The 5,937-nt window shown below is 42.0% G+C and overlaps 1 protein-coding gene across 1 annotated transcript in view; it reads right to left on the bottom strand.

The window, feature by feature from the left end:
• The window catches only part of gli2a (GLI family zinc finger 2a), a 98,914-nt gene extending 96,646 nt beyond the window's left edge, over positions 1-2,268 (bottom strand). Inside the window, exon 1 of the mRNA XM_023417078.2 lies at positions 1,708-2,268. The gene's annotated coding sequence lies outside the window, so the exon portion shown is untranslated. The remainder of the gene's footprint in view (positions 1-1,707) is intronic.
• Positions 2,269-5,937: the final 3,669 nt, after the last annotated feature.

The raw sequence follows: 5,937 nt of genomic DNA on the forward strand, positions 1-5,937 counted from the left end.
TCCTCAGAGTCACTCAGACTTTACCCTCCTCACCCTCTCCTCCTCCAACCCTCCTCTCTGTCCCTGTACGCTAGACTTCATCGGTATTTGCTTAAAAAAAAAAAAAAAAAAAAAAAAAAAAAAATCAACCCCCCTCTCTCCCACCTCCTCCTCCTACTTGGCCTATTCTCTCCAACACACACACACACACACACACACACACACACACAGTATTTCCAGTATTTGATTCATTAAATTTTCTGCAGATTTCCAGAAAAAAACAGAGCTAGATCAATAAAGTGGGGCCTGTGTGCACTGTGTGAAAACGGGGGCTACAGCAGCAGCAGCAGCAGCAGCAGACACACAACAGCACACACACAACAGCACACAGGGGTTGGGGTTGTGGAGATGAAAGTGACATGGCCACTATGGGTCTCTGAACGCTGCAGAGCAGAGCAGAGCCCCCGAACTGAGGCTGAATGAGCTGAATAGGCTCATCCATTCTTTACTCCTTTCACTCTCCGTAGGCCCTAACTGTTGGAACTCTTCATTCCTCACAATGGGCAAATGCACTAAAACTTTCTCTTTTTTATTCTCATGCAAATCACCTCAGCCCTGCCTGGGTTTGTCATCATGTGAAGCGGAAAACACACATGCATGTATTCTTACTCAGTTAAAAAAAAAAACAAAACAACAACAAAAAAAAAAGACAGACAGAATTATTCCTAAAGCTTCGCAATGATTTTCCAACTTTTCTAGGTCTCATCAGCATGCCAAAAAAAACCACAAAAAAAACACCCATTTGATTTTCAAATGTGACTTAAAGCTTCACAAAAAAAAACAAACACAAAGTTCCTTTTCCACTAATATGTAGGCCAAAACAACCCCCCCCCCCCCCAAAAAAAAAAAAGTGGGACTCGTAAGTCCACACATGAGTTTAGAGATCATTAGCAGCGCCTGTTAGATAGGGGTAAAAGCCAACAGCAAATATAGCTGGTTAAGGGCCCCACAAAGGCGTCAAGTGTTTGTTGACTGCTCAGCCTGGAGAGCAAATAGTAAACTTTGAATCTTTCATCAAGAGGTACACATCTCCCACAGGCCTGTCAGAGGCAGTAACGTGTCCACGCTGCTGCTGCTGCTGCTTTCCTGACCCTCTGCCTTATGTTTTGTTTCTCTGCTTTGTAGCATTAAGAGATTAAAAAATAAAAAGAGAGAGGGAGAGAGAGAGAGGGAGAGAGAGAGAGAGAGAGAGGAGTGTGAGAGTGATTGCATTAGTGCAGTGCAGCTTTTCATTCTAAGCATCCAAAGATGAAACAGTGAAAGAAAAAGTGTTTTTCTTCATGTTGTGATAAAGATGCATTCGCAGGGTTGTTTTTTAAACCATAGAATTTCACTTTTGGATCCTGCAACAGTTTCTGTAGAACTATTAATAAAAAGCTGTTGGCGCCGAGCTTTCTGATCACATCTCTTCCCATATGGATCAAGTTGCAGGACAAAACATTTTTTGGATTCCTGTGTCAGATAAGTTCAAAGTGCAAATGAGATGTGAAGCTGCCCTGAGCCTCATCTGCTGCTGACACGCGAGGCAGCGGAGGAAGAGGAGAGGAGGACAAACTCACGAGTAAAACACTTTTTTTTTTTTTTTTTTTGCAGAGTGGAAATAAAAGACAACACAAAGACATTAGTAAAGCAACTTCTCCCAAACTCCGCCGCCTGTCAGCATCTTACCTCCACTTCTCTTTCCCCCCGTCGAAACCGCAGCAGCTCTTCCTCTCTCAAGTCTTTTTTTTTGTCCGAGGAAAAACTTTGCCTGGAGTCGGATTCCCGTAAACTGGGACTAAGCTGGCACCACCATTGAACGCGAACCGCGCATACGAGCCTCTCCGGACTTGACGCGAAACTCCATGAACCGAGTTAGGAAAAGTTTTGGAGCACGCAAAGTCTGCTGCTCGGCATTACCTCCTCCTCCTCCTCCTCCTCCTCTTCTTCTACCTCCGGAGAGAGAGAGAGACAGAGAGAGAGAGAGAGAGAGAGAGTCTCAGTGCGGAGCAGAAGTCGCGTCTAACTTTTTCTTACAATCCATCTTCTCCTCGGAGGTGCGCTCTTTGCGTGCGTGCTGTGCGCGCGTCTTCAGCAAACTAACATGGTGTGTAAAATATCTGCTTCTTTTTTTTTTCTTACTCATAAAAAAAGTTTGGGACTCAAAGCGGTTTGGCTTCACTCGGCAGTTGTTGCAGAGACATGCGGTGGTGTTGAGATCTTCAAGCTGCTGATCTGTTTTCAACCCCCCCCCCCCCTCTCTCTCTCACTCTCTCTCTCTCTTCCCCCCCTTTACCATCTCCTCCTCTCTCACTCCCCTCGCTCCCTGGTGAGTTGGGCCATTTGCTGCACCAGATGGGCCGGGCTAACTCAATCCAGCAGTTGTAGTCGTGAGAGAAGTTGGATAAAGTTTCATTTATTGCGCGATTTTTCACGGGCTTCATAGTTGTGAGCGTTGGTTGGAGTCAGCTTTGCGCGCGGGGGTTTTAGAGCTGCGTTTTAAAAACACACATTTCAATCAGTTACAACAGAGCCTTTGTTGACAGTAGCCTCTCACCTACAGCAGGTCTTTACGGTTGGAAAAGGCTCTTGGAGCAGTGATTCTGTGAGTGGGTGGACGGATAATCAAGGCTCTCTCTGATCTTGAACAAACCAAACTCAACATTTACCAGCAAATACACCCAGAGTCTATAGTTAAAGCTACAGCTTGTTGATTCAAAAAAAGTAGACAGTAAACAATCTTCATAATTCATGCTTTGTTTATTCCCATCCAGGCTTTTTCATCTCTGCTGGAACCTTTTATTCGGCAGTGATGTGCTGCGGACAAACAGCATTCATTATGTGATTCATGTAGATTTCACCTAAAGTCACCCTGTACTCTGTGCATTTAAATGCTCATTTAGTTTTTATTGTTTTTTTTTAAGTAACAGTTATTTTTAAGAGCAGAAAGAAAATTATGAAAGTGGTGGATTCAGATCCTTTAATAAAGAAAAAGAAGCAATAACACAGAATAAAATTCATTATGATTCAAGTCCTGAAATCACAATCCCACTTCAGTAAAAGCAAAGTACAGTATTAAAAATGAAATTTCTCCATATACAGAAACAAATAGAAAATAGTAATACAATAGAAAAATGGAAAAAGTACCTGAAGTGTACAGTACAGAGTAAAAATAACTTTATGTTCCACGTGTTAATATGGGTCTCAGGCATAAGCTGCATGTTTTCCTAATTCATCTAATTGATGAATTCAAGTAATGGACAGTCACAGTCAGTTATCACTTTATCTTCAATTGTAGCCTAATACTTATATTCTGCACCAGGACACCCCAGTTCAATTTAACCCAGTACCCGCTGTAACCCCCTATAGACCTGTAAGTATTCATATGTCTGTATATGTTGGTGGGATCGCCCCGTCCAGATCCAGAAGATCCTCTGAAACTACGACACAGAGAAGCTGCAGTCTGTGTCTCTGCCTCTGCAGCAGCTTCCAGACGAGGTCGGATCAGATGAGTCACTTGACGGCTTAAAAACCAAAAATCTTAAAACCTTCAGTTTTTTCATAGCTCTTATGTAATGTAATTTACTGGTATCAGAACTTATTATTATGTCAGATGTGGGCCTTTGAATTTTTTTCTCACGTCTTATTTTTTTAAAACTTTTCCAGCACTTTGAGTCGCACGTGTATGAACTGTGCCATACAAATAAAGTTATTTTTATAAGACTATAGGATGTGGCCACTGAGTTCAATAATGTGTGCACTGTAGTGTTCATGTATTGTATAATTTATTCATGTGTGATATTCACAATGATCACAGATCTGTCTGGATCCTTGGTGTGTTCTGGAGTCAGGGGTCGATGATCCACGACGTATCAACGCCGCAGACTAACAGCTGACATTCATCCTGCAAACAAAGACAAATCACTGCTGCATGTAACATTTACTGCGGAGCGTCCCTGAACCAAAGCAAAGAAAATAAAACATGTTTTTGTCTCTTTTCATTATTTTAGCATCTTTCAAAAAAATATTTTTCTGTTCTACTGACCTCTTTCTTAAACAATGACACAAAGGGCAATATAAAATTAAGAGGATTTTATTTTACTCACATAACTGTCAAAGCGTAATGTCCAAAAGAAAAAGTACCAGCCTGTGTCAGGTGTGTTATGTTAGTATAAACTTTATTAAATAATCCTGCATTCACAGGTGAGCAGCACTTTAGTGTTGTAGTTTATTCCAAGTCGAACCATTTTAAATGCTTTTTCTATATTGTTGACTTCTTCATAACAATGTATCATGTTTTATAAACTCTATTTCTATTATTATAAATAATATCTCCCACTGAAATGTGAAAAATCAGCGTAAAATAAAATGGAAAAAAGTCAAGTAAAGTGACATCTTGAAGTTGCACACAAGTACAGTAACTGAGCAGAAATGAAACAAGTCGTCCCTCCTGACTCATTCATTCATTCTCCACTCGTTGCTCATCCCTTTATGTTGAGGCTCTCATGGTGTCAGGATGCCCGTCAATCACAGGTACTAAAACCACACACACACACACACACACAAATAAAGACAGATACTCTAAGAGGCGGTTTAAGGTCTCGGTGGAAGATGTGGAAGAAAGTGACTCACACATGGAAACCAAAGTTCAAACTCCTGAGCTGCTGCTCGGCTCCTCGGACGGGAGACAAAAAGATGAAGAGGATGAAAACACACTGAGTCACGGAGGGATTGTAGGGCCCCGGTCGTTGTTTGGGGCTCGAGGTGCTGCCCCCTATTGTCTCTCTGTGCGGCTGCATCATGCCTCAGTGCCCAATCTCAACACCAGCCCGTGCACATGAGCGGCCCCTGCGGTCCCCTGCGCCTCTGTGCCTGTGCACGGCCTCAAAAGGAGGGTGAATGCCAGTGTCGGGCTCGCTGGCCTTCCCTCCCCGTGCTACTATGGTCTTACAGGCAGGAATTTTAATGAGCCGGTCGGCCTTTTTTCTGATTGGAATAGAGGAATGTAACTGCTAAAGTAGAGACGGTAAAGCTGCTGGATCGAGAATCAAAGAGGGGAAACGAGGAGGAGAAGGAACAAAGATGAAGAGGTGAGGAGAAGAGACGCCGTTATTTGAAGTTTGAGAGGATAATAAGATTATGGTTTTGGTCATATTACCCGATGCCTTCTTCTTCTGTGATAACATCTGCAGCCAGCTCATTGTTTACCCAGATGTTTATGGGGGAACATGTTGTTTAAATGATCTCAGTTGATAATCTGAAACAAATTCAAACGTGATCTTGTGCTCAATTATAGCCAATAAATGTATGTCTTTACAATAGTTTTGACTGATGCATTAGGTGGTTAATGATCTTTTTTTTTAAATATATTTCCCTGAGTCATATTAATATGATGAGTGTACCTGCACATTTCTAATGAAAATTTGCCCATTTAATCAATGAATTGATTAGAATGTTAAACTATATTCTTTTTTTTTTTTTGGTAATTCTTTATATTAAAGGTCCCATATTTTATACATGTGTTTTACCAAAAAACAAAAACCATCTCAATGTAGTTTTACATCTCCTCTCTCAGGCTTCTCTCTTAAGCTCTAGTGACAACAGGTCAGTGAGCCAATCAGAAGAGAGTAGGCTCTGAGCCTGTACTTGTGATCAAATACAAATACAGCAGATTTCAGGTAAATGCTCAGAAGCCACGTTTCCACCGCAGGAACTTTCCCCAGGAACCAGGAACCTTTTGAGGGACTATGCACGTTTCCACAGCAGGAACCAGGGTCTAAATTTAGTTCCAGTGTAACTGATCAACCCCCCAAAAAGTCCCTGGTTGGGGGTGGCACTTTCCAAAGGTTCAGGATGGGGGGGTGTGGTCTGCAGTGCTGAACATTTCTGATTGGTCGAGTACTCACTGCATTTTATTGC

This window comes from Seriola lalandi, unplaced genomic scaffold, assembly GCF_002814215.2.
Source record: "Seriola lalandi dorsalis isolate HSWRI2012SDOR001 ecotype SW California unplaced genomic scaffold, Sedor1 jcf7180002054571, whole genome shotgun sequence".
Taxonomy (NCBI): Eukaryota; Metazoa; Chordata; class Actinopteri; order Carangiformes; family Carangidae; genus Seriola; species Seriola lalandi.